This window comes from Hypomesus transpacificus, chromosome 1 (genome assembly GCF_021917145.1).
Source record: "Hypomesus transpacificus isolate Combined female chromosome 1, fHypTra1, whole genome shotgun sequence".
Lineage (NCBI taxonomy): Eukaryota > Metazoa > Chordata > Actinopteri > Osmeriformes > Osmeridae > Hypomesus > Hypomesus transpacificus.
The window spans coordinates 842384-858554 of NC_061060.1; the positions used below are offsets into that span (position 1 = coordinate 842384).

Here is a 16171-nt window from a genome sequence, read left to right on the forward strand (position 1 = left end):
CCGTATATATGGCTGACTGAACTCTTACAAATGCAATAGTACAATACTTATTATTGTTATAAAAAAAAGTTAAACACAATATATATATATGTATAAAAAACACTTGCACAACACACTTACCTTTCACTAAGACTTCAGAGGAATGTGCTATTGGAACAGTTTTGTCAGAGTATTAAGTACTTTCTTTGTGTCATTATTAATATGTCTGGGCAAATATGTACCATACACACACCCAGCTACAAACTCTTATTGAACACTGAAGACATGAGATTCTGGTTATCATGCTCCAACACTTTGTTGTCATTGCGATGTGCAGTTATCTTTGTACCAGGATGAAAATACCCTTCCGTCTCACAGACAGCACTGCCTATTTAGTTTGGGTTCGTAACCTGGTGAAACACCGTAAGAGGGATGGATAGTACACAGCAATGACTCACAGCTGTCTATGTGCTGTCAACCTCCAACCATGTCTTGTTTGAGGCAGCCATTTTGCTTCTGTCAACCTGCAAATCTCTTCTTACAGTAGTCACGTTGTGCTGCTACATTTATAGCTTTAACTGGATCTGATGTTCTTTTTGTGCTCTGAATCTTTTCTCTTCGTGGCCTACATACTTATTCCAAAGAATAATAGCAAAGTGTGTCGCAGAGTCCCCAGTGAGAGATGTGACACTGTTTACAAAATCGCTTTGAATAATTAATTAAAACACAGCAGAGATCTCAATTAAAGTTGTCATCTCTCTTAAATGGCTGCAGAAAATTGTGGATGAGTCCTGGGCCCGGCCATCTAAACACACCTCTCTTTGCATCCTTTGTCTTATGTGAATACAGTACACAGAATGTAATATATTTATATGTCGAATGTATACAATAGTTTTGGTGGTTTGTCTGAAATTAGAAGCCAGTATATGACACTACCGAACCTTCTCAACATCTTCAGGGAGAGGCTGATGTCTGTGGCCGCCAACCTGCATCTGAAAGTACGCTGTAATTTCTGTCAGACTCCATGGACTCCTCTGCATTGTGACACAGCGCGGGATGCTAATGCTAACCAGGGCCCACACCCTGTCACTTGTTTACAGTTGTGTGGCTCTTTGTCTCCTGGTGGTGAGACTAGCTTTTTTCCAAATAAACCAGGTTTAGGTTCATAAATCATTTACCTTTCCTGGCTTCTGGGAACTTTCCTGGCTTCTGGGAGTGTACTGCAACAAAAATCTAAAGCATGAAAACGTCTCCCGAAACATGAGCAGGGATGTATGATGGAGTATTGACTTTCCTTGATTGGTAAAAGCAATCCAACATATGACCCAAAAAATTGAGGCAGTCCACTGCCCGAGGCTAAATGAAACACAACTCAACAACACTGGAGCCAAGACATATGAGACACAAATACAAATGAAATTCTACACAACTATACTGGAGAAGTTAGACAAGCGAGATACAAATGAAAGGCAACACAACAACACGAGTAGTTGGACAAGTGTTAAAGGGTTGAAGCGGTCTGAAGAGAGACCTGTGAGTCAGAAGTGCTCTGTGTCCCCCCCCACCACGGCTAGTCCTTCATTATGAATAAGCATGAATATTTTATTTCAGATAACTACTTTAAAAGGCATCCAAACAAGCACGTTGTTTTGGTTTCTCATGACAATGTTACCACAGCGATGCGGAGGGTTTGATGGACTCTTCTGTGCGTTCTGTTTTCAAAGTGGAACACGTTTTTAAGTTTACAACACAACTCTCAATCTCAAACCTGGTATGTAGCTTAGAGATGTTTCTCTGTCTCATATTTCCGCACAAACTCATGCTATGATGCCACTGAGTTGGATAGCTTTTTGCTGTACCAACTTTGCAAAGCAGTTTCCTGTCTCAATTCTTGGGTTTTAACAGAATATAAAACCAAGTCAGAAACCATTACACACTGAGCTTACACAGTTTGAGTACCAGTTGGACAGAACTTTGATATTCTACTAATGTAATCACATTTAATTGAGTTTATACTTTACACTGTCGTTCTGAGGTTCAGATTGGCACCGACTATAAAATTGTGTTTTTGCTAAATTAAATTCTAAATACATGCAATGTTTAAAAGTGCCGATAGTCGACAAACACAACAGGAAACTGAAAGAATTGAAAGGAATTATGCAACAATTTGTAAGCGAAAAAAAACACAAAAGGAACGACAACCTGTGTAAAGAGAAGACGACAAGAGAGTCAGAAAGAAGTTTTTAGGGAAATGTGCCAAAGCTTGGGGCCTCTAAAGGCTGTGTAGCTGGAGAGTGTGTCTGAAGACCAAAGCTGCAAGGCTGAGGTAGAAGATGAGGGCCGTTATGTTGACACTGAGTGAAAAGACCAGGAAACTCAAAAGCTGATTAGCATGAGGGGAGGAAAGCCTGTCTGGACACAAAATGGAGGCAAAACTTGCAAAGTAAGCAAGATTTTTCTTCAACGAACCTCTGAAACGTACCTTCCCCCTACCCTGTAGCTGCAGAGGGAAGCGTGTAGTCTTTCACAGAGTGAATGCTTCGATTGAACCCTCCCCTCCTCATCTATCCCATTCGAAGAACACCTCAAGTATTGAAAGCCCTGTTGAAGCCCTGTTGAAACTATGTAGTATGTGTGTATAAACTATGCAACCTGGAGTTTTATATAAACGCAGGAAGGCTTATCTAAAGCAAGAGTGTTATAAAGCAGAATGTTCCTGCCAAGTGAGCCACCTGATCTCAGCCTGTACAGGACATGACATCTGCACATCCTGAACCTGCAGCGGCTGGGCCTCACCTCTCTGTCCCCCAGCCTGAGATGGGCGATGGGGGGTTGGGGGAGGGGGGAGGGAGGATGGGAGGATGGGGTAGGGAGGGAGGATGGGGGAGGGAGGATGGGGGAGGGAGGGAGGATGGGGGAGGGAGGGAGGGGGGATTGTGCACTGAATCCAGGTCACAGTTGAGACAGCCCCAGTCTGTCTGTGTGTTGCTCATAAAGTGAGTGTGTGTGTTCATTTGTGCAGATGCTGGTTGTCTATGTGGGAGTCTGTGTGCGTGTTTTTGTGTGGAGCCTTGTGGCTTATGTGGTTGTTTGTGTGTTTTTGTGCAGAAGCTTGTGGTTTATGTGTGTGTGTGTGTCTGTGTAAATTATTAGCAGTGGTTGCATTCATGCGGATGTGTGTGTATGTATTTTTGTGCGAGGCTTGTGGTGCACATAATGAGCAGTGCATACATGCGGATGTAGTGATGTGATGGTGTGTGCAGGAAGATGCATAGTATGGATCCATGTGCACAGTGGTGATTTAGCTGCCCTCAGCAGTCTTTGTCTTCAGGGAAAAGCTAAATGTGTGTGTGTGTCTGTGTGTGTGTGGGAGACAGGTCAGGCCACAGCGTAACGTTGACCTTGGCTTACTCAGAGATCCTCTCCAGCACTGCCTCCAGACCTCCTCCTCCACCCACCCCTTCACCACACCATCCACCCTCTCTACACCCACTATCCTCTCTACCAACAACAACCCACCCCTCAACTGCCACACTGGGGGGTAGGAGCCAGCAGCAGGAGGTGCTCCACCTTTCTCCCTCCCCACCAGAGCACACCAGTGTTTCATTAGAATCAGAATAAGAATCAGAATGGGATTTATTTGCCATGAAAGTTTGCACAGACAAGGAATTTGCTTTGGCAGGAAGGTGCATACAGTAAACAAATAGGAATCTTAAATTTAAATATGTGGTCTAACTATACTAAGGATACATGAACTAGCAATACTAAGTGGAATACAATTAAAATAAAATATACAATAAGTAAAATATAAGTTGCCAATTTACAATATAAAATACAATATAAAATACAAATATTACAGCAGACGGCTGCATTAACTCCAGCAGACGGCTTGTTTCAGGGGAAAGGTATTGTAGACGCACAGGAAAAACTGTAGATCCAGTCATTAGGGGAGTTTTATGCCAGAGTCATCCCAATCCATTTGCCTTTCCCTGTTATACGGATTTCTGCTGGCTCATAACTTTGTTGGCGAACGATGCGATGGAGCTTGCATTATCATACCACAGAGCTGTCAAAGTGGCGCTCTATTAAAGGGAAAGGCTGACTTTAGCTTTTCAGTTCTTCCCCCTTCATTTCAAAGGCAGTTCGCTAAAACATGAGAGCTTTGCTCACATATGATGAGGGCTGCACCAGTAACTGCACCACTGTCATTTATCAACATGGTTTACCATTTAATGAGAGCAAAACTACCGTGTCTCCCTCAGAGGAACGGATCGTCTGCCGTGGTGGAAATGACGAGGAGACAGTCTCCAGATAAAAGGGTTTTGCTCGTAGATATTTTGTCTTGATGGTTTGTCATAAATGGATGACATAGTGTTTAGTGCAACAGTTCTATGGGGATAGCATGGCAATGAAAAACGAATTAAAACGAACCAAAAATGTATCAAGCTGGTTTTGGATAAATATCGCAGTGACTACGATAAAATGAATGGTAAATTAAAGTCAAAACCCAACATTATTTTCCAAATGAAGATTATTTAGTTCATGACTACTGTTTAATTCAATGGAATGATGGATATTTTATTTCATAAAGAGATGGTTTCATGGTGTGGATTTGACAACAGTCAACTTTAATCCATGCAAGCAGGAATCTTGGAATATTGCAACTCACAAAAAACACTAACCTACAATAATGATGTTCTTGTTTAGGGCAATAATCCTCTTTTAGAATGTTAGATCTTTCGTCAAGCCAAAACTGTAAATCGTGGTACAATTACAGCATGAGGGGGGAGTTCTTCATCTGTTCATTATTAGTTTATTATTAATTATATTTCCCTGACAACCAGAGCAGTTTAGATGGTTACCTGCATGAACAGGATTAGGTCTGACAGAACATGTCCAGGTAACTGACACTAATGTTTGCTTCTACTTACTTAAGGCTTTAACAATTAATGACATTACTTCAAACTTTTCTGTGTTTCAGATTCACTGTTTCTGTTCCCTCGTTCTCTCTCCGTGGAAAAAGGAACCATGTCGTCTCTTTTGAATTAGAAATGGTAAGTTGCCCTATTATGTCACTGTTCACTGAGGTACAATTTGTCCTCGAGGTACAAGTGAAAATTCATGCAAATACGAGTTGTTACATGTGCGATAGCCACATGTTATTTTGGAATATTCATCCTTAACATCATACCCTTATGAAAATACACTAGAGAAAATGGGTTCTGAGACAAAACACATCAAAAAGGAAGTTTTTTTTTTTCTTCTGGGAAATGTATTTTTCACTTCATAGCACAGATTAAAGGGAACATGGTAGTCGTAGTTGATTAAAACCAACTTCAATCTGCTCTCTTTGCCTCTCCACTCTTGTTCATCTCTACTTGTTATTGGCAACCCCAAAAAAAGTAATTTCAACAAGCTGAGAACTGACACATTGAAAGTGTTACTGCCATTCCCATTTCAGGTTGATTTAAAAAAAAAAAAAATCTTGTAGTTAGACAAATATGCATTTTCATTCTATGAATGGGAAATAGTCAAAACAATATAAATAGGAACCATAACTGCAGATTGGGGTTGGTTAAATTAGGATCAAGATGGAACATCTGAATGTTTTCTGAACGTTTCCTACACAAAAGCTTCTTAATTTGGTTGTTAACTGCATTAACAAGGGAAACCATGATTACTGTGCGTAAAACATAAGAACGATCTGATACTTCAGTCGTGTCTGTCCAGCATGCAGATGTCTCCCATCTCAGTTTTTCCCAAAGGTTGCAGATCTAGCCTGGCTTTGCTTCAATCAATCGTTTTACTTCCAGGAAACAGAAACAAAAATGTCTGGCTTTGTTTTCTGAAAAACATCCATCCCAGTTTGTTGGGTCTGTTGTTTCTCTGCAGTCTTAAAAAGGAACTGTGGTTATTGGGCACCAGAGGGTGAAGCTTGGACAGCCCCCTGGGCGACTGAGGGCACAGGGTTCTGAATCAGGATCATTAAAACCCAGTCCTACACAAATCCCTCACACGTTGTCTGCAACACAATAACAACTGCTCTGGCCTGTTTTTCCATGTGTAAAGGTGAACACACAGCCTGCATGGTGCTGGCTGTGACAAATTATTGTTATTGCAATTGTCTGCCTTCTGTACTGTACTGTTCAGTACTGCATTTGAGCAATACAGAGTATGTTAAATGAAAGGATATTTCACATTGGTATAGCATATGGACAACAGATTTCGATGGCTGTGCTAATACCTTTTCAGTTATTATATATTTCTTTTACTTTATTTATTATAAAAATGACACACAGTTTTGCATGTTTTGACTGATGCATTGGGGAGTATGTTATCTTCATAGCAAAGACAGGTAATTAAACACAGCAGCATAAATCACAATTTCTCAGTACAGCTTCTGTGCTAAACTCTGCCAGTGCATAAATGGAACTCTGCGTTAGGGTTTGGAACACAACTTAGAATGGACATTCAAGTCATCCACACACCAAATCCCTTACACACCAACAGTAGTTAGAACCAAAAAGCCACGGTTACAACAAGCTTTATCTCCATCTCCCTGTTTCAACACTGAGAGAGAGTAGTCAGAAGAAGAGGTGTAACTGATATAATAAAGGACGTCTTATGTTCTGGGGTATTACTGTCCAACACAAACACCCTTCAAAAGAGCCAGACATGCTCTGCAATGCAAAGGATCTATAGTTCTCCTCAAGACTGTTGGGTGCATTCCTTCAGGTATTGTAAACTATAGAGATTAGATATGTTCTTGCTCAGTCATGCTTGGTTTTCTGCATTTCCCCTTGTCACTCCTTGTTATTTTTAAGCTTTGTATCTTGTGTTCAGTGAGGGGATGTGGGGAGGCAAAGCCCAAACGGATCCTGGGAGCCCATCATCGCTGTTTGGTGTCCGAGTCCCAGCTAAATCCTCTGAAGGGGTCTGAACATGTGGATTTTAATCTCTGAAGTAGTTCAGGAGCAGCTCTCCTTACTCTCATCAGAACAGACTCTGACACTTGCAATATCCCCCATAATTCCCTCTCTTTCTTCTCCTCCGACAAAGACGTTCTGAATGGCCTTTTTAAAAAGCTTCTTACCACCTTTGAAGAAGGGGTAAATAAAGTCAGACAGTGCGTCTGAGCGTCTTTATTTTTGCATCAACTATACGCGTGTTGATACTTCCGATAAGTGACAAATGCTGTCTGTCTCCAGTTTCCCAGTGATGGGAATGCACTTTGCACTACCACTCAAAGATGAAGGTTTAAGGTTGTTTTGAAGAGCAGTGCTCAGATATGAGTTTTCATAAATACGAAAAAACATCCCCTATTATTAGTACATAAGAATATGCTTTTTGGTGTTTTACACATGACATGTTGTTTTATTATAGAGTTAAGCAGACAACATTAAAAGCTTGCTCCACCGACCAACTGCAATGTTTTTTTTCTTTCTGATTCTATTTAGCCCAATAAATGTTCTTCTACTAAATTTGAACCTCACAAACCAAACTCGCTTTCCAATGATAAACATATCCAATGGCACTCAATGGGGAAAGCATTCGATTGGTCACAAGTTCAAAGCTTTTTTGTTTGTTGATTGGAGCTATTTAGCTGTAGCAATTTAGATTGGGGAAACACAAGAAAAGCAATTGTAAAGCTTCAGTAACTGTAGTACAGTAAACAGATTTGGAGAGAGATACCACCCACCAACTAAACCTTTTTGTGGACTCTAGTATTTCCTTTGATGCATTTTGTTTCCCCAGAACCATAGGTCAACAGTCAAACACCCTCAGTTAAAATGCAATGTTAAAACTAATCATGAAATGAGCTGCTTTAATTGCTAAATATAAAATCAATTTATGAGACTGGACCCAAATGAACGTAGCTCAGATTTCATGGGTCGATAAAAATGAACTGCAAAAGCAAAACCATCTGTTCTGCCAAATGGCACATCTTCTTTTGCTGTGTGCAAGAACTCCAAATAAATGAGTACCACATAAAAGCTATGGCCTACAGCTTTTTCTCTTAGATCCATAGTACAACACGTGTACAGAATGTTACGTCAACAACTTTGTCATTTCAAATCAAACACGATACTTTGGACTTCCATCATTTGCAGCCAAGGACAAACTATCCAAATCCTCAAATTGTCTTTTGGTGCAAATTCGTACGTATTTCATTTGAACCAGTCATAAATATATTATGGTCCTGACTTTGCATAAGAATCTATTACAGATTTGTGCTAGTAAATGCCATTTTATATAGAACTCGAGAGGGTACAATTCGGGAGAAATTGTGGGGTGTGCTTCTGCATTTTTATACGCCCTTCGACTGGTTAGGTCCTGCGATTCCCACGCAGCAGAAGTGTAGTAGTTATCTAACGGTACACTTTACCGGGGCTAGGTCTGAATCTATGAGCAAAATGGAGCACAGCTGCCAGCTGTAGGTATATGCAGGTAGTAACGCTAGTGCTAAATAAATATGACGGTTGATGACGCCGTGTAAGTAGGGCTTGTGAGACTGCTCCCCAAAAGAGCGAAGGGGGATCCAAGTATCCTCAACTTTCCTAGACTTTGAGCTACGGTACTAATGCTGAGGGCTCGCTGATATCGCTGTCTGTCTTACTAGAACGTCGTATCTATGCGTCGTTGCTAATGTGTGATGACGTTGTCAAGTTTAGGCTAGCACTGAGTTCCCTTGCCACAAAACTCAATTCAAGCCTAAAACGTCAAACGAAATGTTTGCACAAAAACAAGCAAGTCAATTGGGAACAAGACGAACATTTTAACACCGACGTTGTCTATGTAGTGCAAATATTTACGTATTTTTAGGGGTGGGAAAATAATAATAAATAAATATATATGAGAGATAACAAGTAATAACAGGTAGTGCTCGCTGAAGGCGTGAGCATATCCAATAGTACGAACCAATTTCCTCAATAGAAATTAAGTGCTCTTGGATTGTCTTCTTGGTTCTGGATGAGGAGATAATGGAGGAGGAGATAATGGAGGAGGAGATAATAGAGGAGGAGATAATGGAGGAAAAGATAATGGAGGAGGAGATAATGGCGGGGAGGAGATAATGGAGGAGGAAGTAATTGATTCAGCTTGTTGATTTCCGACTGGTACTTTGACACTGTAATGAACTTAGAGGGAAACAGAAGAGGTAAAGTCAATGTGGACACAGGATTCTGTGTTTTTACATTTTGACACTCTAGACTAAAATAACAGGTGCAATTACTTTTTCAAACACATTTGCTGTTAAAGATTACGTGAAGAGTTCTTAGTGATGATTGGATAGGTTTAAAACCAGTAAAATGTGTTCTATAATGCATTCAAAGTATGTCACTTCGGATAAAAGCCAAGTCTACAGCAGGAGTCCAATGTAAATGTAATGTCTATTTAATGCCCACTATTCTTTCACAGTTCCAGCTCTCTCTCTTTCCATCTCTCTCTCCTACTTTTCCATCTCTCCTCTATTTTCTACCTGTCTAATTTCTCTTCTTTTCTCTTCCACCCAGTCAGAGTATCCCCTCCTCTCCTCCCCTTTCCTCCCCTCCCCTCTCCTCTCCTTTCCTTTCCTCTCCTGCCCTCCCCTCCTCTCTCCTCCCTCCTCCCCTCTCCTCCCCTGCCCTCTTCTCTCCACTCACTCTAACTAGCGCAGGCAGGCGCCATGCATTTTTCAGAATGCTTTTCCTCCACCCAATTAGGGAACATTACTTGGAGAAGTTCCCACATGCATGTTTGAGTCGTGCCTCGGTGCCGTGGTGGCCAGCCGGGTGGGATAATGGAGTCTGGGAGACAGTGCTGAGGAGAGTGACAAACACCAGTAGCCCCATGCATCACGCCCCCATGACAGGGCTTCCAGCACACCCTGGCATTAACACCAAGCCACTCTGCCCCCAGGGTCTAAGGACAGAGCAAAAAACACATCTTCTGGTCTCTCTTCTGTTGATTATTTTGGGGTTGTGAGTGAACTCATTTTCAGATAGCGTTCAGCGATTATTTCATTTCCATTTATTCATTACTTTGGTTTCCAAATAATTAGCATGCAGTCCTTCGTTCCTGAATGGGAAATGATTTTTGAGAAGAACTCCTAACCCTCACCATCTAAATATCTAATAAACAGAACTTGGAATTATGTTTTACAGTGGGGCGTTCATCCAAAATGATAAATTTTTTTACTCTAATACAGTAGGTCACTTATCATTAAACCCCTCTCAGATCTGCACAAGGCATATCAGGCCAGATACAATTTGTGCTTGAGTGCACTGTGCGCTGCAAAGTATTGCACATTTTGACCTCATTATTATCAATCACGCTATCTCCCCAGGAAAAGGAGCACAACACAATATCTTCCATCTGTATGTAACCATCTCTTCAACATCAACATGATTCAGTATTTATCATCAGTTCCTACTAACACTGACTTGACGCACAGAGAGAGAGCGATCATGGAATCGTACTTTGCCTTGGTGCTAGTTAATTTATGTGCTTGCATCTCAAAATCAAAACATTTGCACCTGTTACTGTGCAATGCTTTGGTTTGAAAATAAAGTTGCCGTTGGTGTTTTTCCAACACGAAAACATATAATTTCAAATTATTGCAATTCACCAGTAAAGCGCAAATAGCCTTGTTTCATGTGTCACGCTATCGGTGTTCTCTTGAGATAAGGCCTTCTATATTCCTTCTGTGAATGACTGGATGTTTTAATAGGATGCGTGTCTGCCTGTTCTTTTACTGTCAAAGGCTATGAGGATATCTATGTCTCTGGGGCATCATTCCACTTCTCCTTGTGCACCACTGCAAGAGTCTGGCAATATGGAGTTAGATTAGTTTCATAATTCAAACAAACAAACGCAACACGATTCAAACAAACTTAACACGATCCAAACAAACGTAACACGATTCATACAAACATAACACGATTCAAACAAACGTAACACGATTCACAAATGTATTTTGTGATTCACAAATGTAACACGATTCACAAATAAATGACCCTATTACATTTGTTTGCAACCTGACAAACACAAGTTACAAATCCCTGCATTCGTTGGTGTGAATCCTTGCATTGGTTCGTGTGGATTTTTGGAACTTTCCTGACGCGCTTTGATCCAAAAATGCATTTTTTCTAAAAGATATCCTCTGCAGCCTATCAGATGTCTCCAATTTTAGCCAATCACCGGAGAATGTCTAATATGGGTAGACGGGCTCTGCGTTAGCCTAGGAAACACGGAAAATGACTAAACATGAATCCTGCCATTCTCAACAATATTTAATCAGGTATGATAATCGGTTTAATAAGATTAACAAGCAATATTTCACCTACATGCTACCAGACGACATTGCTCGTGATCTGAAGGAGACGATGTCCGTCATTATGGCAGGTTGTTGAAGTCCACATAGACACGTTAATGTGATTGGCTAAAATTGGAAGAGACGATCTGATAGGCTGCTGAGGATATCTTTTAGAAAAAATGCATTTGTGGATCAAAGCGCGTCAGGAAAGTTCCAAAAATCCACACGAACGAATGCAAGGATTCACACCAACGAATGCAGGGATTTGTAACTTGTGTTTGTCAGGTTGCAAACGAATGTAATAGGGTCATTTATTTGTGAATCGCGTTACATTTGTGAATCACGAAATACATTTGTGAATCGTGTTACGTTTGTTTGAATCGTGTTACGTTTGTTTGTTTGAATCGTGTTATGTTTGTATAAATCGTGTTACGTTTGTTTGGATCGTGTTAAATTTGTTTGAATCGTGTTGCGTTTGTTTGTTTGAATTATGAAACTAATCTAACTCCATATGGCAATGGCTCTTCTAGTCGCTCGTAATTGAACAGTAAATCTTTCTAGAGTTTTCTTTTTCTCTTCTCCCATCTCTTTCTCTTGCTCTCTTCGCCCCCCCCCCCCAGTCTCTCCTCAGTCTCTCTCTCCCCCCACTCTCTCTCCTTACTCTCTCTCTCTCTCTCTCTCTCCCCCCGCTCTCTCTCTCTCTCTCTCTCACTCACTCCTTGATACAATGAACAGAGGAGTCCTCTGTTTGCCCGGCTCTGTTTGTTAATAAAACAAGAAGTCTTCTCACTGTTGTATTTGTTCCTCTCAAGCATGCTGTGGGTCCAAGCCTCAGAAAGGAATGTGACCTATCCTTCACATACGACAGGCAAAATCTGGGTCATTTCAAGAACCAGCAGCTGCAGGGTATCTCATTCTGAAAGCTTCAATGAAAGACATCATTTGCACTCACACTCACACTCACCTAGTCTCTCAACAGAGAGGAACTCACTGATTGACCTGTAAAGCTTTATTAAATTGCTTGTTAATTGCATAGCTCCGCGAGAACCCCAGGGTGGGATCCCCATCTGGCCAGATGCAGAGGGAGGCCGGGGTCTCCCCCTTGCCTTGGACCCCCTCTCAGGGACGCTGTTGTTGAAAGCGATCATTGTTCTGGTCTGTGAATGCTGGCTGTCCCGGCGCGAGCAGACGGGAGCTGCTGTCACATGTTCTCCCCTCCACCACGCTGCAGACAACGGCACACGGCAGGAAGGTGGGCGTTAGCACCGCAACCATCCAAGAGCATGAGCAGGGTCGATCGGGGGTCGGTCGTCATGGAAACGTCAACTCCAATCGAGCACCCGAATGAAGTGGGGTTGATGGGGACGGGTGGGGGGGGGGGGTGTGGAGAGAGAGGGTAAGTGATGGAGAGGTGGGGGAGAGACGGAGAGAGAAGAGGACGGAGAGAGACAGTGAGAGAGGATAAGAGAGGATGAGAGAGAGAGAAAGATGGAGAGAGACAGAGAGAGAAAGATGGACAGAGAGAGAGAGAGATGGCGACCATGGATGTAAGTTGTGTAAAGGGGGCTGATCCAAGGACAGAGGAACGAGATGACGTCTCTGAGAGGCTGATGAAAGCCAGGTCAACAGTAACAGGCAGGGTTTGAAGTACCTGCTCCAAATGGGCCGAGCGAATCAATATTGACAAGGGTTTCAAAAGACAGGGAATTCATGTTTCAAAGTGATCAAATCGCCATGCCTCGACAGGGATCCTCCTGCCTCATAAGTCTGGCTTTGACCATCTATAAAGGACGACTGCAACAAAGTTTCTCCTTTTAAAGACTTGCTTGTTTTCACTCGTCCCAGATGGACACACATGTCTATCCGCTGCTGTCCCGTGTCAAGACAAACAGCCCCGCTCTAGATAGTGGACGTCTTCATAATAGGAAAGGGTTTTTATATTTTTGCCGAACAGTATACGACTTGCACTCAATGAAGAGTGAGGCCTTCAATTTGACTTAGAGACAGGTTTAATGCAGCCCGGGGCACAGGCAAAATGGTTGCAATAAGATTTAGACAGCCAAGCCCTGAGTTGTAATCTGCAGGAAGAAAACAAGCCTTTCATCAAAGTGGATTTACTGTGTTTCCCCTGTGCTTCACATCCTCTTGTTAAAGGAAAACTTCCAGAAGAAAAGAACAGTGAAGAAAGCCAGTGTGGTTCTGTTGGGTGGATTGAAAGGGTCGGTCAGCAGCTTTACTGTAGGCAAGTTAGACACGGTCAACAGCTTTTAAGCTGCTCAGACAACTTGGTGCAAAAATATGAAAAAGTGCACGTGTAAGTAAACTTAATTTGAATATTTTGGTAGTCCACCACCTTTCCCACTCACCCATTTGTAGGTTTATCTGTCTCTGTCTCTCTCTGTCTCTCTGTCTCTCTCTGTCTCTCTCTCTGTCTCTCTCTGTCTCTCTCTCTCTGTCTCTCTCTCTGTCTCTCTCTGTCTCTCTCTCTCTGTCTCTCTGTCTCTCTCTGTCTCTCTCTCTGTCTCTCTCTCTGTCTCTCTCTGTCTCTCTCTCTGTGTCTCTCTCTGTCTCTCTCTGTCTCTCTCTCTCTGTCTCTCTCTCTGTCTCTCTCTGTCTCTCTCTCTCTGTCTCTCTCTGTCTCTCTCTGTCTCTCTCTGTCTCTCTCTCTGTCTCTCTCTGTCTCTCTCTCTGTCTCTCTCTGTCTCTCTCTGTCTCTTTCTCTCACCCACCAGCTCATCATGCCCTCCCCTGTGTTCCACCCACCTGCCATGTTCCTCCCATGAGGAGCAGCTGTGTGGCGGAGGCGTGGGCTTGTCCGTGTGTCTGGGAGCTCCCTGGCAGCACCAGGCTGGCTCCATGGGCAGGAGGCGCTGGGGCACGAGGGGATCCTCTCCGTGACACGCAGTTGCAGAAGGGACCAGAATACCTTCTTCTGCCACTTAACGGGCAGGAAGGGGGGGGGGGGGGGGTGTCAAGTGGAATCTGAAATGCTTAAAAGCCTTTGATCCCTTATGGATCTAGTGTGTTTCGTAGATGATTATACTGCATGCTTGTGATGCTTTGGATGTTAGTGTACTCTCTTAAAGCACATTCACACAGCAGACATGCTACAGTATATATTACAAACAGAAAATATAACATATCAAATTTTATTTTTTATTTTTATCATGCTGCTCCACCTGACTGCATAGGTATTTTCAGGGTCATGCTTAAAGCACAGTGGTCGGGTTGTATCCACTCAAAACTAACCTGAAAATGAAACTTAGAGTTAGCTGTAGTGTCTCCAGGTGCTAGTTATCAGGATGCAGTGTTGTGTCATTAGAGAGCTGACTGCTAGTGTCCAGTGTGAAAGACAGTCCCGTTGACGCAACACTACAAGCGAGTAACTAGACAGTCAACCCAACGACGTCTGACAACGAATCACTTCAATTGACGAAATCACGTCTTAAATCAATTTATCTATCTGATTTATTCAAGAGTGAGTAGTTTAACCTCTCGAGTTTTCATACCGCATCAATTCCAGTTACAGGGGCACAGACACTCGCAGGGAAAATGGATAGATTGTGACCCATCTGTCACGAGCAATCTTTGATCGTTTTATCAGAGACTCATTGAGCTACATCTGAGTCGTCTTCTTTTCTCTCGTGGTCAATTTGTCATTGTGGTAAATTAGTATTTTTGTTGGCAGTGAGGAGAATTTGATGAGGAAGTCTGTGCTTCTGAGGTTTGATTGACAGGGCAATGCTTCAGGAGAGAGGAAATGAGGAAATGATCTGAATATTCGACACGATAAGAAGGAACTAACTCTGTACTTTGTGTAACTCCACAGAATGTCTTCATCTGAAGGGACAGGAGAGGAAGAACTCATTTAGCTGTGTTGAAGTTGGAGGAAATTCAAGAGGACTGGTCTATTGACATTACTGACAGACTTATCAAGAGCAACTTATTTGAAGAGAGTAACTTCTTATCGTATAGTTGCTTAGCCTAAAATGAGACTCTGAGTTATGTAAGGGGCATACTTGCTCTACAGAGGGTTGGTAAACTGGAAGGTAGTTTGGTGGCTTCAGCTGAGAAGTGTGTGTGTGTGTGTGTGTGCGTGTGTGTGTGTGTGTGTGTGTGTGTGTGTGTGTGTGTGTGTGTGTGTGTGTGTGTGTGTGTGTTTGGAGCCCATGTGTAACGTTCAGTTCTCAGCAGGAGAACCTAGCTACTTTTAGAGCACAGCACGATGTTTTCATTTGCAAAACTCCACATCATTTAGCGTTTTGTATGGCAGCCTGAATGGAAGCCAGTTAGCTTCTGCATTTGGCCTCTTCGGACAAGCTCCTTGTCGTTCGTTAATCAATAATGTCAAAAGTGAAAATTCAGCATTATGGATACATTTAGGTTTTATGCAATCGTGGATTGTCAGAGTAGTTGTGTCAGAGTAGTTGTGCAGGCGCTGTGGATTTAACCGTGGTTATAGAAAAACACTTGTGAGGTAACTTGATGCCTGTGAGATTGGATTTAAACATTCAACAACAGAGAACTAGATTGAGTCTGGAGCAATGAGCACTGGCGCCATGATGCATCTCATGTCTACTCCCCAGCCTCTAAACCATCTCTCCTGTCTACCCCTCAGCCTCTAAACCATCTCTCCTGTCTACCCCTCAGCCTGTAAACCATCTCTCCTGTCTACCCCTCAGCCTCAAACCATCTCCCCCTAAATGGTCTCTCCTGTCAAACCCCAAGCCTCTAAATGATCTCTCTCCATGTCTACCCTTCAGCCTCTAAACCATCTCTCCTGTCTACCCCTCAGCCTCTAAGCCATCTCACCATGTCTAATTTCCCAGCTTATTGATGTATTTAAGTGAGCTGCACATCGCCTCTAGCAGGAGGGTGTTTTATAGATCGCCAGCAGGG

General features: G+C 42.5%; 1 protein-coding gene across 1 annotated transcript in view; it reads left to right on the top strand.

Moving 5' to 3' along the window:
- lingo2 (leucine rich repeat and Ig domain containing 2) overlaps positions 1 to 16171 on the top strand; it is a 159450-nt gene that overhangs the window by 29508 nt on the left and 113771 nt on the right. The window contains exon 2 of the mRNA XM_047025409.1: positions 4961 to 5033. The gene's annotated coding sequence lies outside the window, so the exon portion shown is untranslated. The remainder of the gene's footprint in view (positions 1 to 4960; positions 5034 to 16171) is intronic.